Genomic DNA, 23,721 nt, shown 5'->3' on the forward strand with positions numbered 1-23,721 from the left:
TGAGGCCTTGAGAAACAAAGATGACATAAACAATTAAACAGTCAACAAAGGAAATCACCTTTCATTCGCTTTCCCCAGGTTCAACTTCAGTCCAGCACCCTTCCTCCCCATTCCTAGTCTCTGCTTGCCTTATTTTCACATTTATCTCAATCCTTCCCAATCTCATTGATGAGGTGTCAGGCAATGCAGGAGGTCAATGTCAGTGTGTAATGGTTTCTTCTGCCCGAAACACCTCCATGCAGGATCGAAAGAAAAATCAGGACAAGGGAAGAGGCACCCAGAATTCCAGCAAAAGGTGTAGGAGAGCATCTTGTGTGTGCATCAGTTGTCCCTTCTAGGAGTCTTGCAAATGTACGATTAAAAACACTCACTTGCTCACTCTCTCTATAACCCAGAAATCATTGAAGACTACATGACATACAAGCTTTCATATCTTCGTACCTCTCAGCATAAACCACAATCAGAGCAGAAATGGTGATTCCTCTTATAAAGATGCTTGTGTGTGAATGCAATAAACTCTTGGAAGCCAGTAAGCACAACAGAGGGTGTTCAGACTGCTAAGCAGAGCTGCCACAGCTTGTATGTATCAGGCTGGGTTGAAACTCATTCTGTGCAAATTGCTGAATCCAGTGTGTACCTGAATCATGGGAATTAGAGGAGGAAAAAAGGCTGTTAAGTCTTTTTGCTTAGGGATTCTCAACCCAAGGCTGCAGGCAGATCCACTGCAAGAGACAGGAGCATTCCCTACTGCATTTTGTTTTCATGGCCAGGTTTTGGTAGCAGTGGGTGGGTTTGGGTTTACTAGGTTGACTTTCATGAGAAGGCACCAGAAGCTGACCCTGTATTGGATAGGGCCAGTTGCAGCTGGCTCCAGCACAGACCTACCTCTGCCCAAAGCTGAGGCCATCAGTTGCACTGATGGCATCTTGTTGATAACGTATTCAAGAAAGGGTAAAAAAGCTACACAGCAACTCTGACAGACAGGAGCAACAAAAAACTGAGAAACAACTTCGCAGACACCAAGGTCAGTGAAAAAAAGCAAGAGGAAGTGCTTCAGGCACTGGAGCAGAGATTCCTCTACTTTCCATGGTGAAGATTGTGGTGAGGCAGGTTGCTGCCCTGCAGCCTATGAAGGACCCCACAGTGAAGCAGGTGGATGTGCCCTGAGGGAAGCTTGTAGCCTGTGAATAGCCCATGTTTGAGCAGGCTCTTTGCAGGAGCTGTAACCTATGCAGAGGACCCCACACAGGATCAGGATTTCTGGCAAGACATGTAGTCCTTGGGAGACCTACAGGGCAGTTCTTGAAGAACTGCAGCTCATGGGAAAGACACATGTTGCAGAAATTCATAAATGACTGTATACTGTGGCGGGACCTCATGTTGGAACAGGGGGAGGGGGTGAAAAGGAAGAAGTGGAAGAAATGAAGCGTTATAAACTGACCTCTACACCCCATTCCCCATCCTCCTGCACCACTCAGCAGGGAAGAGGTAGAGGAGCTGGGAGTGAAGCTAAGCCTGGGGAGAAGGTGGGTTTCATTTTGTTTCTGTTTCTTGTTATCTCTATTTTTAGTCAGCAATAAGTTAAATTAATCTTCCCCAGGCTGAGTCTGGTTTGCCCATGACAATAACTGGCGAGAAATCTCCCTGTCCTTATCTTGACCAACTAGCTTTCTCTTCTTACTTTTCCCCCCTGTCTTGCTGAGCAGGGCAAGTGAGAGAGCAGCTCAGTGGGCACCTGACAGCCAGCTAAAGTCAACTCACCATAATTACACATTTGTTGCTGTACAGCATATTCCTGCAGGAAGACAAGAGGACTGAAAATTGCTAAATTGATTTGCAAGCAGATACCAGGCTTCAGTCACCTGCCATCTCATCCATAACCTTGTGCCTGAAATAGAAGAGACATTCAGGCCTGGAATATGCGGAGTCAGGTGGAATATGTTGAGGAAGGTAAAATTTAACAGCACACAGAACAAGGTCATGTGCCAAAACCTGATACCAAGAATAAGAGAAGCTTATCCTCCAGGATTAATGGAAGAGGTGAAAGACCTGCACCAGACAGAGCCAGGGTCATAGTAAGCCCACACTGTAGAGGAGCCATGAAATAAAAGCAGTGATCGAAGAAGCATAAGTTTTTTATCTACTGGGAGAGAGACTTATTACTGTCATTGCACAAGAACCAGCTCAGTCTCATCAGGAATGTGGAACACAACTCTCATTGCCTGTACTCAAGGGAAATTGAATTCATTTGCAATACACAAAAAAGATGGTTGCTGGGATGACTGGGTGAACAGGCAGACCAGCTCACAATACAAAGCTGAAAGACCTCAGCAAAGTAGAGTTTAAAACCAGGACATGAGGTCTTTTCTGTATGTAGGAAATAAACAGGAGGAAAGCACGGAAGAAGGAGGATAAGAGGGAAAGAAAAAGATATTTAAAGTAATGCTGATAGGAGAGTAAATGGATACAAACTATCCAGGAATGGAAATTTTAATAAGTTTTCTGTTTCAGAAATGATGAAGCAGCTAGTAGGAGTAAAAGGTGAAAGAAACATACATGGTTTTAAGATGATTCTTGATAAAATTACTAATAGGCTTACCCATCCTAAACAAGGCTACCAAATTGTCTGGTTCACTGACTCCCAGGAGTCTCTCCAGTCCTATGGATTGAGCTGATTTAATTAAATATACCATATATCAAGACTAAATTATTTGAGATGTGTTACTGTATTCCACACTATTACAGTCTCCACATCTTAACTTTTATAAAAAAAGTCCTCAGAAATGGGATGGATTAAAAGGATATACAGATGTATACAAGGAAAAGGTGGATAATCAGATATGTGAGACAGATTAAAAGGAATGGGTATGCAAAATTAAGGTTGAAGAGAGAAAAAGAATGTACAAGTACTTAATAGAGGACTATAAAGAGAACAAGGATCAATTATTCTCATTAGTCAATGAGGTTGATCAGGAAATACTAATAACTAGATTAAAATGCATTAGGGAAAAACTATAACCAGAGAAACAGTTACATAATAGAACAACATGACAGTGAAGGTTAACCGCACTTCCATCACTGAAGATGTTCAAGGCTATTTTAAGAATAATGAAATCCATCCACCAATGGTTCAGGAGGATGAATTGAAATGACCCAAGAGAATCGTAGAATCATAGAATAGTTAGGGTTGGAAAGGACCTTAAGATCATCTAGCTCCAACCTCCCTGACATGGGCAGGGACACCTCACACTAAACCATGTCACCCAAGGCCTCACCAACCTCGCCTTGAACACCGCCAACAATGGAGCATTCACAACCTCCCTGGGCAACCCATTCCAGTGCCCCACCACCCTCTCAGTAAAGAATTTCTTCCTTATATCCAATCTAAACTTCCCCTGTTTAAGTTTTAACCTGCTACCCCTTGTCCTGTCACTACAGTCCCTAATGAATAGTCCCTCCCCAGCATCCTTGTAGGCCCCCTTCAGATACTGGAAGGCTGCTATGAGGTCTCCACGCAGCCTTCTCTTCTCCAGGCTGAACAGCCCCAACTTTCTCAGCCTGTCTTCATATGGGAGGTGCTCCAGTCCCCTGATCATCCTCGTGGCCCTCCTCTGGACTTGTTCCAACAGTTCCATGTCCTTTTTATGTTGAGGACACCAGAACTGCACACAATACTCCAAGTGAGGTCTCACGAGAGCAGAGTAGAGGGGCAGGATCACCTCCTTCGACCTGCTGGTCACGCTTCTCTTGATGCAGCCCAGGATACGGTTGGTTTCTGGGCTGCGAGCGCACACTGAAGCCGGCTCATGTTCATTTTCTCATCAACCAACACCCCCAAGTCCTTCTCTGCAGGGCTGCTCTGAATCTCTTCTCTGCCCAACCTGTAGCTGTGCCTGGGATTGCTCCAACCCAGGTGTAGGACCTTGCACTTGGCATGGTTAAACTTCATCAGGTTGGCATCAGCCCACCTCACGAGCGTGTCGAGGTCCCTCTGGATGGCATCCCTTCCCTCCAGGGTATCAACCGAACCACACAGCTTGATGTCTTCGGCAAACTTGCTGAGGGCGCACTCAATCCCACTGTCCATGTCACCAACAAAGATGTTGAACAAGACCGGTCCCAACACCAATCCCTGAGGGACGCCACTCGTTACCGGTCTCCAGCTGGACATCGAGCCATTGACCACAACCCTTTGTGTGCGGCCATCCAGCCAGTTCTTTATCCACTGAGTGGTCCACCCATCAAATTGATGTATCTCCAATTTAGAGACAAGGATGTCATGTGAGACAGTGTCAAACGCTTTGCACAAGTCCAGGTAGATGACATCAACTGCTCTGCCCCTGTCCATCAGTTTCGTAGCCCCATCATAGAAGGCCACCACAAGGAATTCTATTCTTCTGCAAGGATCCCAATGCCTAGTAGGAGCTGCACTTCAATGAAATGTCTCAACTCATTTCTAAAAAGAAATTGTGTTATAATAAATATTAAGTGGAAAGATAACTAACTGTTTTTCCCAATTAGTAGAAAAGTAATGGTGTTTAAGTTATCTACATTCTGTAACATATTCTATTCATTTTCAGCTAAATCTTTTCATGCTGCAGTTCCTCCAAGAAAAAATCATTTTCAAAAGCAAATCCAGACTTCTCTCATGTCTAACATTATAACAACTCGTTATACATGTCTATCACATGTACATATGCAAGGTGAAGAAAGAGTAAAAAATCCCACTGGTTTCATGTAAGACTACATTCATATATTCCATTCCTTGTTTTTGTTTAACTGACAAGGCCTGTTAAAATAGGCCTTGCACATGTTTTCTACGTATTGGGATTGACACAGCACACACGACTTCCAAATACATAGGTGGTATTTCATTCCTAGTGACACAAAGTCCAATTAAGATTATACTCCCTTGTGCTATTCCTTGTTGCACCTCTGTAACAGTCATGGCTCATCAATACGTCAGCAACATATCTATGTGAACCACGTGTATGGAATTCATGTCATTATTAGTAAAGGTTTCAGAAAGAGAATGTATCCATTGAAAATATCAATCAAATCAAACATAACGTGGAACATTTAAGAAATCACTGGAAGAATTAGGTTGTTTATTTCCTGCTAATTTAACCAAAATTGCACTAGTACTGCTAATAAATAAATAAACAAATAAATAAACAAATAAACAAATAAATAAAACCATATACTTTGTTTAATTTCTGTGGACAGAAAGTGTTGTAGAACTGACATCAAAGTAGCACAGAGAAACCTTTTCGAGATGGTGCTATGCTGTCCTAGACAGGAGATCAGATCTTTTATTCACAGCCCTGTGCTGGGAAATTTGAAGAGAATCTACTTCTAGAGGCAAAAACGCTGATTAATAAGAACCTTTCTGCTGAAAGGAAAGAGTTTGGAGAGGAGTACGATGCTAAAAGCAGGTCCAGCTGAAGATTCACATTGTGGTCTGCTGAGGTTGCTTGTCTAAAGGTTCAGGGTCTTATTATTATTTGTGTAATAAATGTGTTGTATGATATAGGTCTCTCTGTTATTCATGGGATATTTCTAGCACAGATGGAGCTGCTCAGAGGGTGCTGTAAACTTTCCTACTGAAAATCATATAATCTCTCTCCTTGAAACACAGTAAGTCCAACTCCTCTCTATAAATCAGAGTAAGGGCATGAATACAGACAAGTCAACATTTCTATCATTGTTCTCCTGCATGACCTTTATTTCAATCCTGCACACTAGAGCTCAAATAAGATTATCATAATGCAAAATCCAGTATTAAAAAGTATTGTTTACATGTATTTTTGCCTGTAGAGTTATAGCCCTACACAGATCACAGCTGCTAGAGGTAGCTGTTAACACTTTCTATTGCTTTTCCCATTATGCAGTCAGGAATAAAAGGACTCTTCATCCTAGCCAGAACAAATGGAGAAGTGACTATACATGGACCAGTGAAGATGGCAACAAGTGCCACATGGCTGTGTTATCACTCTCAATGGAGGCACATGTTCTCGCACATGAACCTTGTATGTGGTTCCTTATGCCTGAAAGGTCATCTACTCTCAGATGGCTTATTATAATGTACCTGAGAAAAGGCTTATGGTCCACTAACAGGTATCATATGACAGGTGAATTAAGCAGGTAGGAATAGTAATATTACAAAAATTTCAGATTAAAATCCTTAACCTTTTTGGTTTTTTGAAAACACAGAAATACAGAATGTGAAAAGGTGGCTGCTAAAGCACTTGCAAAAGAATCCTTCAGAGTTACCCAGAGTATTACCTAAAAATCATCATGCCATATCAAAATAAAATAAGAAAGTGTTTCATACAGTGGTATAGTGTTGCTTCTCACATATTTGATTTCATATTTTGGTTTCAGCAATTAAAATGGCCTTAGCTGGATTTTTGCTATTTTGCCCAGAAAATGTCATCAGGAAATTTTTAACAATATTAAAGAGTTAAATTTTAAGAAAAAATCAGACATGTTTCTTTTCAATGAAAGTTTCTGTGTACTGAAAAGTCACTACCTCATATGTTAATGCTTTAGCAATTCCATATTAGAAAAGGAAGATGAGGATCTACTGTTCTGCCTTTCAAAGCCTGGATCTCTTGATTTCTTAAAACTTGCAGAATACATTATGCCTATTCCTATGTCAAATGCAGCAGTAGAGAGATTTTTTTTTTTCTGTCTAAACGGACTGGTTGACTCAAAAAAACAGGAGCTCCAAAATAGTTACCTTGAATTCTGCATGCTAAAGATTTCATAAATTATTTTAAAGATGCATCACTACACAGCAAAGCTGCTTATAAGTGCCATTTGAAATAGTGCATTTAGCTAACAATAATTGAATTGTGTATTAGAGGGCAGTTGCAGTATCCGTGTAAAGAAAAATGCATCATGTACTTAACAAAAGGGTGTTCTCCTCCACTATGTCTTCATGTAAACTACATCTGTTATCTGTCTCTCCCTTTTTTCCATCCAAGTACTGTCACCCTACTCTAGGGGAAATTTTGAAACAGATCTGTAATTTGATCTTTTGTCTCTTTCTTGCCAGCACAAGGAGTAAGGTTTGCTGATAAACTTGTCCACTATGAGCACATGCATTCTAACTCTTTGCAAACCTGCTCTGTTTTAACAAAGCATTGACAGTCTGGGACTTGCTAGGCCAAGCAAGGCAGGAGGGAATACACTGCATCTGTTCCTGCTTAACCCTGCTGTGTGGAGTTTGTGCAGGTACATGGTTGCACATGGATGTACAGAACTCTAAAGCATGTGATACAGAATGGCAGAGGAAGAAGAGCCCTGTGGTTTAGGATATAGATTTTCAATTTTGGACATGTATTTCTGTGACTGAGAGAGGGAGGTCCTTCTGCAGTGCTGAGTGTTAGAAGAGATGATTTTGGACCTGAGAAGGGCACAGATTCTCCAGCCTGGGTGTCTCAGTACCACGTGGGTTAGGCAAAGTTGGAGGATCCATAAGTGGCCTTCAGATGTCAACAAGATTAATCAGGCTGTCAGTGAGGAATGAAGACAGCCACATGGGATTGTATATGTATCTCACAGACAGCTTGCATGAGATGATAGTAAAAGCAAGCAATGAGGAACCCTAGAAAAAAGTGAAGAGGTCAAAAAGGTATTTTTACTGTTGGCTAATTTGCCTCAAGGTGGAAGTGCTCTTCAGCTTGAAATGAAGAGGGATGTCATGTGCCTTCTCATCTTGTCTAAATTTCCTTCATTACTAACAAAAAAAGTTGGTGATGTTGTTTACATCAATGTCCTAGTTTTTCATCTCTTAAAAGTTATCAATCAAGAAATGATGTGCAGAAATAAAGCAAATCAACCTGCAACCTCATAGATATTTCACATATTTCAACATCACCCCTGTTGGGGAAAAAAACCCAGTTACAAGCCACTGAACTGAGTGATGACCTAAAGAAATGTTTTTTACCTTTTTTTTTAGCTTTGCAGCCAGCATAAGGGAAGGATACAGCTAACATTCAGATCTTCGAAAAAAATATTTTAAAGATTATTTTGAGTACTTAGTTTGAGACCCACAGAGTTGCCCAGTTTTCAGTGAATTGTGTGAAATCCCCTTTTATTTCTGCTTGGGCTATGGGTGTTTACAATCTTTTAAAGAAAAGAACAACAAAAGCTCACTGAATTATGGGGAAACATATATAGCTGGCATCCTCTCAGGTAAGCCCAAAATATATTACAACGGCAGGATCTACATTAGTTGTGCTGACTGGAAGAGGTCTGATACCATGATAACAGGGATAAAACAATCATTTCACTTTGTTTCTGAACTCAGCTATTAACAGAGTGAGGTTTTTCTTTCTTTAATCAAAGCAGACCTCTCAAGGAAGAGAATTTGCAGGCTGTTGTTCCCTAGTGTAAAATTAGTATAAAAAGTTTGTGTAAAAATAAGCTCTTTGGGGCAAAGACTTCCAATGAGGATCTTATTCTTGATTTGCTTTCAAAATGACAGTGATTCATGTCCACAGATATAAAATACAGTTTAAACCTCTAGAAATAATGACAAATTATTACAAAAAAAAGATATCTCAAGAACACCTCAATTTGATTTTAAAAAATCCCCTCAAAGGAAAAAATTATACTGAGGAAAAATTAAAACAACTAAGTCTTCAATTAAAACACTTCAACTCCTGGTTAGAAACAGGAACTTTCTACCCTCTCAAGAGGCATTTGTAATTGTTGCTTGTTTTATGACTGTAAATTTGGTTTATGCCTGGGCTAGTGGTATGTTCTGATAAGTAAATAAGAGTGTATAATGCTGTGCCCTGAAAGCGTATGACCTAAGAGCATGGCACAATGCTTTCCCTGGAGGGTGTACCCAGGCTAACCCAAGAACTGGCCTAGCTCCATATGCCAGGGGCACCACCCTACCTAATATAAGCTCTTTCTCAGGGCTATTGATTTCATAGGAGGGAAAACGAGGTGAGGAGAGCCTTGCATTAGCAGCACTGTCCATCTTCTCATACTCAGGGTAGCTCGGTTACAGTTTACTTGCATATCCTTCTGCTGTGTCATGTTGTACAGATAAACCATCAGCGCAAAACAATTGGCTGGAAAGGAACTAAAGCTGATGGAGTAGCACCAGAAATGACAAGGCAATCAGTACTGCTCATCATGTCAGCAAGAATCAACAGATGACTAGCCCATCTATTAACAAATTACAGACATGGGAATAAAATCAACATCCATTCTTTCAACGAAGAACAGAAAACAATGATGAGGTAGCTTTGCAAATTAATTCTTCTGTCAACAAGTGATAAGCAGAAAGGGAGAAAGCATATATCTAATGAGTGAGGTAACAAGGGCTGCTACCAAAAAACAACAAAACAATGTGTGTTGTAGTAGAGAGAGAGGAGCACGTGGAAATATGTAAACAGAGGTACAGAGATCAAGTAAGAGGCAAAGAAAATCATCTTTTCAATAGCATTTTGGATAAAAGCAGGACAGGATCAGGAGGTTTTGGCTCCAGTTTTTTTCTACTCATGAGATTTTTTAGAATGGGAGAGTCTGTTGCAAAGGGAAGAAGTCATAAAAGAACAAGAATGTAAAGGAAAATCAAAATATAAGGAAAGGACTAAAGAGAAAATCACAAGGAAAGGAATAGGTCACTGAAGATAGCAGAAGAGTTAGAGTCATGAATTGAAAACTGCGTCTGTAAGGCAGAGAGTGAGCGGCAAGAGTGGCAGTAAATGAAGGAGGTAGAGGATGTGAGCTGATGGGAAGAAGAAGGTTATATACCACCTTGATAAATTATCATGATCCTAAACTGAGAATAAGTGAATAAAATGGGTAACTGAAAATCTAGTCCTTTTTCAGATCATTACTAGATATAATTTGATGGGTCTCAAAATTTAATGTGTAATGCTATACATGATAGAAAACAATTATCAAAAAGCTATCTTACCTACCGAAGAGGTCACAGAGTACAGCATTTTGTACAACAAATATTTAAAGCAGGCAAAGGAAAAATAGTATAGCAACAGACAGCTTGATAAGGTGTTGACTGAGAGAATACTGTCATCAACAATGAACTGAATAAGATACTCTCAGCAGTAGGAAAATCCTAGTAAAGGCCATTTTTCTGACAAGGTTACTAGAACAGAAAAAAGAGCCACTGGAGATAAAAGAAAATACCAAAATGATAATTTTTTCAAGCAACCCCTGTGAATTTGTCAACCTCAAAAACATTACAATGAAAACTAAGCTGTATCTTTTATTTTCCAAATGTTGGTTAATTTTCTTGAAACACATGATGCCAGCATCCTGAGAATAAGCTGTACACGGTGGGGACTGGCCAGCCCACATGCACTTCTACTTCCCTTGGCTTTGAGGGACAATATTACTTCCTTTCCTCATTACTGGGAAAAATACAGATTCACCAGACAGGGGGTTTTGCAGTGGGTCCTCTTTAGAAGGCATTGCTGGGGTTTTCAGTAAATAGGAGAAGTAAGAGCAGAACAGCACATAGGAGTTGTCAGGTTTTAACCGGCAGCCCTGCATCTAGCTTCTGTAACACACAGCTGTAGCACTGTCACAAACATTTCCTTTCCTTCAACTGGATGGGAGAAAAATAAAAGAAATACTATAAACCTCTTTCATTATTTCTTTTAAATGAAATCATTTACTTCTGGCACATCTATATACTCTGTGTTATTTTCCCCTCTCTCATACACACAATTCTTATTTTGCCTCACAAAAGCCCTCAATATGGGCTGCTTACACTGGTCTAGTGTAAATAGTTGAGTTGCAGAGACAATAGTGTCATGGTTTAAGCCTAGGCCGTAAATTAGAACCACGCAGTCTACTTCGCCCCCCCCACCTTTCTTCCCCCCGCTCCTGGAGGGATGAGGAGCAGAATCGAAAGAATGCAACTCCCACAGGTTGAGATAGGAACAGTTTAATAACTAAGGTATAACACAAATCACTACTGCTACCACCAACAGTAATAATGATAAAGGAAATAACAAGGGAAGAGAATACAACCACTCACCGACCGATACCTCGCCCCCACCCAGCAGAGTTCCAGCCCTTCCGGGTAACTCTCAGTTACATCCCCAGGCATGACATGCTGTGGTATGGAATACCTCTTTGGCTAGTTTGGGTCAGGTGTCCTGTCCCTGCTTCCTCCCGGCTTCCCCTCCTCCCTGGCGGAGCATGAGACTCACAAAGTCATTGGTCAGACTAAACATTCTGACCAGCAACTGAAAACATCAGTTTTATCAGTACTGTCCCCAAGCCAAAAGTCAAAAACACAACGCTGCACCAGCTACTAAGAAGGAGAAAAACTGACTGCTACTGCTAAACCAGGACAAATAGTTATTATGGAACTTAATTGCACTTCCAATATGCATTCAGGACTGCAGTTGATTCATGACCATCCCTATTGAATACAGATGTAATCCTTTAGTGAGGTCTGTATCAGAATCAGAGGGGCTTGACAGAGGAACAGCACATTGTTGAGATGACTGATTAAATGGGCAAGTTCTCCCTCTTCATCTGCTTTATCAGGCAGTCCTGTATCAGTAGGAATCATAGAAGGTTTTTGGTTCACACAACGTTTTCCTGACATAAAGGAAAAATAATTTTTATATGATTCAGAAATAAGTTTAAAGATTCTTTTTCCCTTTCATGTCTCACTAAGAAACTGAGAACATGATGACACTTTCAGCCTAATTATGAAAAGATTCATTTTTTTCTTATGCAACTTTGCATAATCCTTAACAAGAATTCCCAGTAATATTTTCCTGCTCATCTTCTAAGCCTTCAAATTAGGCATTTGTCCTTTAACTTTTCTAACTTCTTTTCCCCTTCAGCTTGTTAGGAAAGGAATCTAATTGTTCTCCTAGAATTTAAATGACTAAAAGAAAGATTATCCTCAGGGTAACTTTGATTCATAAAGTGGTTTTACTTTGACCCTGTGCAGTCAGAGCATTTACAACGCATACACTGAAGACTGGGACTGCACACTGAAAGCCTTTGGGAGCAAGTATTGTTAATGGTGTCTGGTTATAGCACACAAATGATGGGGGCTCTTCAATGGCAACACTTAGTGGCACAAGCATACATCTACTGGACTCTGTCTCATTGTGTCAAATGGCCTCACAACCCAACAGAAATGAGGATGATTGCAGGAGAGGCTGTGTTGCCATTAGAGAAATCTTCCTCTGGATGCATCAATTCCACTTAAAGTGATTATACCAACTGTAAATAATAACAGTAATAAAGTGTTGTCCTTGGGTATAGCCCCCTTTTCAAACACAGAGAAAAGAAGTATACACAAGTGCTTAAAAAAACATTTATGGATTGCTTTAAATGTAAGTTCCTTTGAGTTTTTGCCCATCCAATGCCCCATGTTCCCCCAGTAAGAAATGTTCCATCTATCAGAGACCACATAGGAAAGCCAAGAAGCAAGAACCGGGAGCTGTGTTCCAGGATGGGCTCCAGGAGCCCCTGACTCCTGGAGAGAGGGGAGACATGTTCATTTCCATCCAGATGGCCTCATCTACTTCCAGCCCTGCATCTAACATTTCTCTTTATTTACAAGTACTTCTGGATCCTGTTTTATAGCAGCTGTAGTTTCTTTAGCCAGCTCATGGCTCCAAAAGAGCCTAAAACACTGCCTAATTTAAAAATAGAGAAAGAACTATAAAGTCTCTATTAAGCCTAAGCTAGTTTTCAGTGTGTCAGAACTGATTTGCTACAAACTTTTTTAGGTCTATTGTATCATTTATGGAAAGGTTACTGAAAGAATCCCCAAACACTGAGAAAATTAAATATATGACATGTAATTTTTCAGGTACCTGTGTACACTGCAGGTCATATTCTGATCGGTGAATTTGGAGATAAATTCAATTCACTGATTTCACTGGCACAACTATGCACAGGTAATGCAAATGAAGAGACAATAAGAAACGTGACTAGTTTGTCAGCAACGGCCTCCAAAATTCTAAACACACAGACAAATAAAGTTGTGTTTATAACAGCCTGCTCTGCATCAACTTAACTCCTTTAAAGTCAGTGGTGTCACACTGCCTTTTTCTGGCCTGGGAAGGCTTGTTGCTACTCAGAGCTGCAGCACATGAGCCTCAAATAGCTGACATCAAACACCCAAAATTAGAGGTCACCTTGAAACTGCAATTCTTCTGATAGGCTATTTAACTTGGCTTTACTCAAAGCTTGGTTCTTACTTTTACTGTTCTTACTCTTAAATCAAGATGGGCATGGAGCTGTTGGAGTAAGTCCAGAGGAGGACCATGAGGATGATAAGAGGGCTGGAGCACCTCCCATATGATGACAGGCTGAGAAAGTTGGGACTGTTCAGCCTGGAAAAGGGAAGGCTGCGTGGAGACCTCATAGCAGCCTTCCAGTATCTGAAGGGGGCCTACAAGGATGCCAGAGAGAGGCTCTTCATCAAAGACTGTAGCAATAGGACAGAGGGGAACAGGTTCAAACTGAAACAGGGGAAATTCAAGTTAGATATAAGGAAGGAGTTCTTTACTGTGAGGGTGGTGAGGCACTGGAACAGGTTTTCCAAAGAAGAGGTAAATGCTCCATTCCCGGAAGTGTTCAAGGCCAGACTGGACTGAGTCTTGGGTGACATGGTTTAGTGCAAGGCATCCCTGCCCATGCCAGTGGGTTGGAACTAAATGATTTTAAGGTTCTTTCCAACCTTCACTGTTCTATGGTTCTATGATTTGATGTATGACTGAGGATCATCTTATATACTTGCCAGATAGGGTTATGTACAGGAAAAGGAAAAGTCCAAGAAGCCTTTATATGTGTCATATGTGCTTAAATGTTCCCAAATAGTTTGACCAAATTCAGTCAGGGAATTATGACTCCTAGCCAGTTAAGCTGTATTGCAAACATGGAAACAGTTTTTATCTGCTGTGTGTAGTTACTTTTCTTCCATTTAAATACACTTAGAGTGAGATCACTAACTGTTTTAGTTGCTTGCGAAGAGTTGACATGTACAATTTTTGCCTAATAGAGAAAACATGCATATCAAAACAAAATAAACTATATAAGGTATAGAAGATGTTCACGTGCATTATTTTGTTTCAAACAATTCAACTTTGGTTCCTATGGAAACACCAGCCTAAATACTTCCCGGGATTATTAAAGTCATGCTCTAGCTGAGTGTGTTGGACAAGCTCTGTTGAGTTTGAAGGTTGGTTTGTTTCTAAATGGCACCTCCAAGCCTCCAGATTTCTTAGTCTCCTGATCTACTTTAAATAAGTAAGCTTGTACATCCTTACACTACCTGAGAGTCTGCAGCTCTGATATATGGCACCTGAAATGTGAAATAATCAACAGAATATTAATTTAATTTAAAAAACCAAAGCAATTAATAATAATTTTAAAATTTCTCAGAGATCTGATACATATTTTAGCATAATATTGTTCAAATAAAGACAAGACTTTATTCCAAGATGTGTAGTCATACTTTTTGGATAGCAGATCACAGACATACAACGTACTCAAGTCCTGGATAATGACAATCACTTGGCCATGAGGAATATAGGTGATGAAGATACCTCCAGCTTTAAGGTATGTTTTTAATGCCCATGGTCCACTCCATAGTATATGTTTCTGGTTATTTTTAAAAAGTCACAGTTTTCTTAGCTGGACACTCATCCAAACTTTTAAACCACAAGTTGCATGAGGAATTCTTATCTATGTGGAGTAAGCCATTACTCAGAGGGTCGTAGAAACCTCAGAAAGTCATCTTGCTTGTTCCAGACTATTCCGTGGGATCTACTACATATAGGATTTTCCCAACACACATGTTGAGCCTTGTGCTTGAAGGTTTTTCCTAAGAGAGACACCATAGTGTCCTCAGAAAGGCTGTTCTGCTGGTTCATCTTTCTTACTCCTGGAAAATTTTCTCAAAATGTTTTACCTCAATGTCACATGCTGCAGCATAAACCTTCTCCATCTCAGAGAAGGTTTAGTCTGGTGATGGTTAGGATTAGAAGAGCAAACCTGTTTATAAAATAATAACTTTTGCTTATGCATTGCAAACTCACTAGATCACTGTAGAATATTTCAGGCAGTGACTTAGTGCGCAATAAATGACAGGTTACCTACATCTAAGTATATATTCGTGTATGATTGTTAAGTTTCATTAGGTGATCTGATTATAAACTAATCAAAATTACCTCGAATGCCAATGAGAATCAGAGGAATAACAATAGGTGAAACAACCCCAGTAGACTAATAAGTAAAAACAGAGCACCCCAAATTAGCTACTCCAAAGCCATGTGAGCAGGCTGAGGAGACCACTGCCAATGGAGTGAAACTCTCTGAGGTGGTCTCTCTCTCCCCAGCCCTGTTGGTTACCCCCAGGGATGCAGAATTTATTGTGGGTTGTGGGGAAGAGAATTTGGGGATTATACAAAACTTACTGCAGAATCCTTTAAGGGGATGACGAAAATGTGCAAGACTTCTTCTGGGATGTTTAGAAGACTGAAGATGGGAAATGGAAGGATCTGTGTTAATAAGGGAGGAACAAAAGTGGAAACAGAAAAGAGCATAAAAGAGGTCAGTCATGTAAACAGGCTGCTGGTCAATTTACTTGTTTGACTGAACCTTGTGCTAGGCCACATCAGTCTATCTTATTCTTTAATTTAATCCCATTTCTATCTGTTATGCAAGTTCACACCCTGTTCTTTGCGTGCATGTGCGTGTAAATGCCTGTGATTTTTGAGTTAGAGCAGCTGATGTGTAGGATGAGAGGTCTGAGTGCCAGCAAGTAAAGAGGGATGATAAACCTCAGGGAACACAGGAGCTCAGGTCTAGCACCCAGGATGGATCAGGGGTCAAGGTGCCAGCACCTGCCCAGGCCAACCATACAAACAGCTGCTGGAGACACCTACATGTTTTGTGTCTTTGTGTGTGTATGTACAGTTAGCCAGCTTCAGTCCTCCCTCTCTCTACACTGATTTGAGCAGCAGGCTGTGTATGTAGCATGTGTGTGAGTGTGGATCTCTGTGTGTGTGAGTATGTACACTCTCAGCCTTGCCTGTGTGACTTAACAGCTGGGACAGAAGAAACCCATTAGGTGCCAAGGCCCACCAAATTCACCAGTTTTAGCCTGAGAATCAGAAAATACATAGAAACTTTAACAACACCAAATCAAAAAATAATCAAATAGCTGTGTGCCACAATGTGTAAGTCCAGGAAATGAAATCAGGCATTCAGATAGATAGATATCTGAAAGCATATACAGTTATCCTCCAGCTGTCCGTCATCTACTAAGTCCCAGGCTTATTTATACTTATTAGTGATTTGTCTAAATTTGTCATTGATAGATGCTGTGCACCTGTCATTTGAAAGAGGTGATAGCATTGAAAATGTGTATATTGAGCATTTCCAGAGCAGAGGAATAGCTAAGCTGCTCTAAAGGATAAAAGTCCTAGGAGAAAATGACATAAAGCTTCAGAAACAGATTAAAAAGTAAGAAAACCATGCAGGGTACAACCAATTTTAGAAATCTCGTGTGTTTTCTTTCTATTATTGTATCAGAATTTGTTCCTATCTAGTGTCCACTGTAAGAGGTATTTATTTGTCAACAAGTTTAGAGGGAAGACTGCCAAGAGTTGTGGGTAAATGTAATGTATTTGTCAAAAAGAGACAATTCACAAGAACTATCTAGATATATCAACCTCAGGAGACCAGAGATTTAGAAAGTACAGAGGAGGTTGCTGACTGTAAAATCAACCACTGAGCTTCAGCTCTCACCTGAGATATGCGTGTGGGTGTGCATGCATGTGCGTAGGGGTGTTTCACAAATGCTACTAATAATCATTGGGCTTCTAAGGACTCTCAAATCAACAAATCAAGGAGAGCTACCCTCGCTTTGTTTTGTGAAAACTGAAACCACACAAACAGAAATGAATGTATGTATGAAAACAAATCCCCAGCAGCTGAAGCAAATACTGTTGATATGTTTCTAGCACGTAATTTTGAAACAGAAGTGCCTCTGAATCAGAATCATGTTCTTAAAATATGCCTGCATTAACAACCAGCTGAGAAAGTGTAGCATGGATCCTGTTGTCCCAGCTGAAGTGAAGGGTCCTTTCCTTTGCCCTTTTGGGTTATGTTCTTGATCTAATGCACCTTCAACTGCAAGTGATCCATCCTCTTGAGGAACACTTTGGGTAATGTTCTGTCTCCTTTGAAGACATTTGCAATTTTGCAATTGCCTTCAGTGCGGCTAGGTGTGCACATAAATAGGACTTACTAAAGCATGAGATTTGCTAATGGACGGGGTAAGCATCTCAGAACACTTTTTCTTCGTATGCATTTCAAAGGACCAAAACCCAGGAAACAATATTTTGACTTTCAGGCAGCCTGGATAGCCTCCCTTATACTGTTATAGAGTCTATGCTTCTTACTGAAATGCATTTAAAGGATTAGGTGACATGGTTTAGTGTGAGGTGTCCCTGCCCGTGGCAGGGGGTTGGAACTAGATGATCTTAAGGTCCTTTCCAAATCTAACTATTCTATGATTCTATGATTTATTGAGAAGCTGCAAGGGAAAATGTCAGTATACAAAGAAATTAATAAAATCCTCCCTTCGTCTAGACCCAATGTGAAAAAACAACATACAATACAGTGAGATGCAGCTAATACTGTACTGCAGTACTGCACCTGTGGAGATGATCCTTGCATTGATACCTACTGTTTCCCCACTATTTTATGTTAGTTTTGTTGAATTTTAAACTAGCTGTTGCTTACCAACACACACTGCAATCTTCAAGTATTTATAGTACTTACTATTAAAAAGGCAACATTAATCAATGAAACAATTAATTTCTTCACGAAAAATAAGGCCACACACTGGTACCTGAGAATTTACTGTATAGTAACCTAGCAACAATTTTGCTATCCAGGTGGTGATCAAAGCACATACATAATAAAAATGGGAAATGTGTATAATAGAGACTGTATCAGAATGGCCACAAGCCTGAGATTGAGTGTGTGAATATGGAATAGAAGAATGCAGTAGCTAATGAAATAAAGCTTTGTCAGAAAGACATCTGTGTGACTTTTCTCATATCTGTTTGTTTTCTGGCATCTGGTGTTGTACGAATAATTTTTTAGCTTTATGCATTCTCCTACATAAGCACACATACTTGTTATCCATCTGACAATTTCTTCTTCCCTTAGACCTATAAGGCCAGAGAACAATGATTTATATATGCTTCTAGACATTTTATTTATACAGATACATACAGATGCTCAAAATTGTATATTCCCAGTAAGTATGAAGCTAAATTTGGTGTTATGCGTATGCCATGGTGTCCCTTAATATAGAATGAAGAGCAGCTTATGCTAAAACTTGTGTTATTTCAAAATTAGCTATTGCCTACAGAAGACCAGATAAATGTAGCATATGCCATGATGTTTAGTGTAAACTGTGATTGCCAGTGTATGTGTTTGTACACAACAAGTTTTCTAGCATTAGACAGGGCTGATACATTCTGACAGAAAGGAGGTCACATGACCTCCACAATGGTCAAACAACTTGTTTAGAGTGGGGTTGAGTACTTGGCCAGACACCATTTTAGCTCCTTTCCTGTATAGGCACCCCTAGGTTTTTCTACCTTGCAGAGTTCAAAGGTCCAAGCAGTCTAGAAACAGTAAGTAATGATTTCGGAGGAGTATTAAAACTTGATGTATTGAATAATTGCTGGATTTTAATAACAAAATACCAGACCTAACAAATCCCAAAGGAGAAATGATCTGAATTTGAGTAGACCCCAAGGAGAAAGTGAGGATACACTGCTCCACTTGTTCTAATCCCAGTTCAATGAAAACAGTGCCATCAATGAGGATTTGATTTAACAGTTGGGTCTCAGATTAAATATCTGCTCAAGATCTTTTTAGCTCCTTAGCTGGGCAAAATAGCAGAAAACCTTTTATGGCTGGCTGCAATGCAGGATTTTCTGTCAGGTAGGCCAGGTGTCATCCCTTTCATTTGTATGCAATCGTATATAAGGAAGTGACCTGCATTGTTGGTATTTGGACTGCTGTCTTTGTTTTTTTACCCTAGAAATCTTCAGTGTTAAGGCACACTGGCATACTACTCACTGGGGAATAGAGATCTGTAAACAGAGATCTGGTGTACTCCCACATGACCAGAAATTTGATGTTGCCCAGGGAGGTTGTGGATGCTCCATCCTTGGCGGTGTTCAAGGCCAGGTTGGATGAGGCCTTGGGTGACCTGGTTTAGTGTGGGGTGTCCCTGCCCATGGCAGGGGAGTTAGAACTAGATGATCTTAAGGTCCTTTCCAACCCTAACTATTCTGTGATTCTATGATTCCTAAGAATTAGTGGGCTGTTCCTTCATTAAATTTCACTGGCCAGCCTAGGACCCTGAAATGCACGGTGTGGTTTGAAGATGACATCTCCTAGTGCTAAGCATTAACCAGAGCACTCCAATACAGATGTGCAGTGGAAGAAATTATTTGAATCATGAAAGTTTCCAATGAGTCTGTAATATTCCTGAATGATAGAAAAGTCTGTAACTTATGTAAAAGTATGACGAGTTGCTGAAGCAAAAACCTTTCACCTACAGGCAGTCTGTTAAACACCTACATTTATTCTGCAGAGTACTAGTGGACTCCTGTAGCTGTTGATTGAAGAGAAAAATGCAGAGCATTTTTCTGACAGAAAGCTTTCAACATCAGTAATTGTGAAATGTTGCTGTCCAAATCGGTAACAACTTGGCTTTGCTGGGGCTGCCAGGTGCTGCAAATATCTACTTGCCTAAAATGTAAAGGGGCAGAAATAGAAGAAGTATGCCTTCAAGATCCCAGTCCTCTTTGTGTTGCCACTCAGCCTGCCTGATACAATCTGGTGGTGAGATTTAAAGTATGCTAAAGCAGGTCCTGACTTAATTCAGAACCTACGATCCCTCTAGGTACCATTCTTGGATTGACAGATGTGTCTTTCTGTCATTCCTGAAATTGTTTCTAATGTAAAACTCCTGCTGCAGTCTCCCAATATAAGCACTGCCTGATTCATTTTCATCTGATTCCTGAGAAGAATGAGTAGGTCAGGCAGCGGGAAAGCTGTTAGATGAGGAGACAAACATTTTATGGATATTAAGCAAAAGCATCTGCATAAGTATTTACCCTAATACGGTTTATTATTGTCAAAATATGGTTAAAGTCAGGGAATTTACTAATTCTTCAACAGTAATTCTGCTGTATCCCAATGTTTAAGGCTTTAATATAAAAATATAAATACAACTTGTTTGAGTGCAGCAAGGTAAAGGTGAATTGAACAAAAGCACATGAAAATGAGAGCACTCAGTGTATAAGACAGACTCCCAGCAAATTAGCAAACATGGTATTTCATACTCCTGAAAATCAGCAAATCAGAAATCAGAAGGGACCAACAATTTGTCAAAATACAGGTCAGTTGTCTCTGTGGACCATTCCAGGGCACTTGTGTGAGTAGGAAAAACAATGCTTCACCATCAAAAACACCGGGGTTCATCAAGGGTTACCTTCCTTCCATTTGCATCGTTAAAAGTTCTTAACACTTCTGTTGTATCCAAACTGAAAAGTGCAGCCCCTGGCTGAGATTGTTCTAAAAGATACACTCAAAAAATCTGACGGCACATTCCCTACACTCTTAGTTAAAATACATACCAAACCCATGTTGGCTGTTCTCGGAGGCTCTGGGATTTTATTTTTTTCTTTCCACAGGTAGATCAGCTGTATTCAGTTCAGGTAATAAAGCTGTTTCCACTGAAGTTTATTTTCGGGAATCCCATAGATAAGTAACACGAACTTCTGAAACATCAGTGAATCCTAAACTTCTGTAAGCAACAGGATTTTCCAATATGTTTGGGAGCTATGTTCTTCATTCTTGACCTCATTTGCATTCAGCTGAGGTGACAGCACCTTGCCATGTGAATGGACCTGCTGAATGCCACTCAGTGTTGCAAAGACACTGTGACCTTTCAAAAGTGATGCTATTTCTCACCAAAAATAAAAAATTAGTATCATAAAAATCTGGGGTTTGCTTGGCAGGTTGTTCCAGTTAGAGAAATGAGAATTTGGCTCAAGATGTCTATGAGGTAAAATAATGATTAGCACACAAATGACCTTACATGGATATCCTACTAGCATGCACAAGTAATGACAACCAGTCCATATTTTATTTGTTCCTGAAAAGAAACACATATTGCATTTCTTTGCACAATACAAAGATATTTAAGCAGCTAGGTGTTTTCTTAACTAAATCAAATTCAAATATGATTAACAGAACCACACAAATATTCATATGACAACCTGTCACTGGTACATTTTACTAATGAATTTGCTTAGTTATCTTTTCAACAGACAATCTAAGACCTATACTTGGTAACCATGGTCTTGATAGTCCTTTAGCAACTTCTTATAGCAACAGTGTGCTACAGCTGACAAATTACATCTGTAATGTAACACATATACTCCTAAGTACAATGATGGACATTAAAAGCATGCTCCACAACATATCTATTACATCTATTATATAAACTGCCATAATAAAGTGCCACATGGGCTCACTTTCAGCTATTTGAAAAGCATTAAAAATTCATGTTATATGAACAGGAACATTCAATACTCGACTTCAGTAAGTGAATATTTAAGGTGCACCATGAATTACAGTGCCAACTAGCAGGGCTTTAAAGTATTTTGGGTGTTAGTAAAATCACCATACTATAATGGACACATGAAATAAGTCATACATCAGCCTACTGATGCTTCCTATTATAATATATCCATAAAACTCAGGACTTCTGGGAGGCGGTGTGTGTCAGTCTCCTAACTTGGGTTATGCAATATTACACTTTTTCATGCAGAAGGATGTCATGGTTTTACCCCAAATGGCCACCTAAGCCTCATACAGCTACTCACGCACTCATCCTGCCCCCAGTGGGATGTGGGAGAAGATCAGAAGAGTAAAAGTGAGAAAACTTGTCAGTTGAGATAAAGAAAATTCAATAGGGAAAAAAGCAAGAAGATAGTGATAATAGTGATGATAATAATAATGATAAAAGAATTAGAATATATAAAACAAGTGATGCATAATTCAATCACTCACCACTCACCAGCTGACGCCCAGCCACATCCTGAACAGCAGCCCTCAGCCAGTTTTCCCCACAGTTTATGTGCTGAGCATGATGAGATATGATATGGAACATCCCTTGGGTCACCTGGGGTCAGCTGTCCTGGCTGTGTACCCTCCCAATTCCTTGTGCATGTCTAGCCTTCTTGCTGGCAAGGCATGAGAAGCTAAAATGTCCTTGCCATAGTATAGACACTACTTAGCAACAACTAAAACATCGGTGTGTTATCAATGCTATTCTCAAACTAAACCAAAAACACAGCAGTGCACCAGCTACTAGGAAGAAAATTAACTCTACCCCAGTCAAAACCAGGACAGAGAGTCAATTTACATTGTTTTCGTGTTTGATGTTACAGCCATGGATGTTGTCTCTCCATCAATACACAGTCTCCATCATATAAGCTTTTACTTTAAAAAATTAGAATCACTCAATGAAAACAAAACCCCAACCCCTTTGCAGCTGTTTTGCTATCCTCAAAATCCCATGCCTCATTTAGATTAATATCTCACACAATATTTTATTTTTTGTTTTGTTTTCAAATCTGTGCTGAGCTAAATTGTTCAATAATGCATCAATATGTCCTTTTGTATTTATGATGTAGCTCTTCTCTATCCCCCTTTAGTGCTGAGCTGAAGTTTGGAGCCAAGTATAAGTTATGTGCCGGCAAAGCACCATGTGTGCTAATTGTGCTTTATATATTATTAATATGCAATACATCCTGACACCAAGCTTCCAGGGCCCCAAGGCCTTCTGAAAGATTCAAAGAAAGAGAGGAGATCCCACTTGTCCTCAGCATTTTCCACCTCCTTTAGTCAACTTTTGGTTAATGCTCTTTATCAGAACCAGAGGGAAGCACAGCTTTGTATGGGACTCATTCTTCATCTTGGTCACATAGCTCTCCTTCTTGAAGATGTGCATTGCAGCCTTATCTCACTTGAATTTTGGCATATGGTGTCAGGCTGTTTATGCTCTGCTGACACAGATGCTTTCTACAGTGCTTTCTCTACGAGGACCTTGTTCAAGAAAACCTTGTTAAGTACCTGACAGAACCAATCTTCTTTTAATTTCAAGGCACTTGGACCTTTAGATGTAATTACATGTATAAATAGAATGACTCACCCAATTTTGCTGCTGTTTGTAACTTACATTTCATTATTTTCATTTAGCTGACAGAGAGCTGACAATTTTAGTCTTCCTTGGAGATAGTGCAGTGAATCTAGTTTACAGACACTCCTTGCAGTTGTTTGGTAACAGACTGCCTGGCCGTGCAGTTGGGCACAGAGGTGAACCTACATGTATTAGGATGAACCCAGATCAAAGTACCAGATCTTATTTTATTTTAATTAAAGAGTAAAAATTTAAGAGAGTGTGGCAAACTGTATAGGTGTGAGAGCCTATCTGGTCATGTTTGACAGGGCTCCTGTTGTGCTGACAACTTTCTACAGCTCAGTGGTGTCTGACGAATTCAAAAACCATTTTCAGGGCATATTGAAAGAAAAATGAAAGGGTCCAATTATAGAGCATTCCCTGGCTGCTGCTCAGCATTG

The sequence above is a fragment of the Psittacula echo genome (genome assembly GCF_963264785.1).
Source record: "Psittacula echo genome assembly, chromosome: 2".
NCBI classification, from domain to species: domain Eukaryota; kingdom Metazoa; phylum Chordata; class Aves; order Psittaciformes; family Psittacidae; genus Psittacula; species Psittacula echo.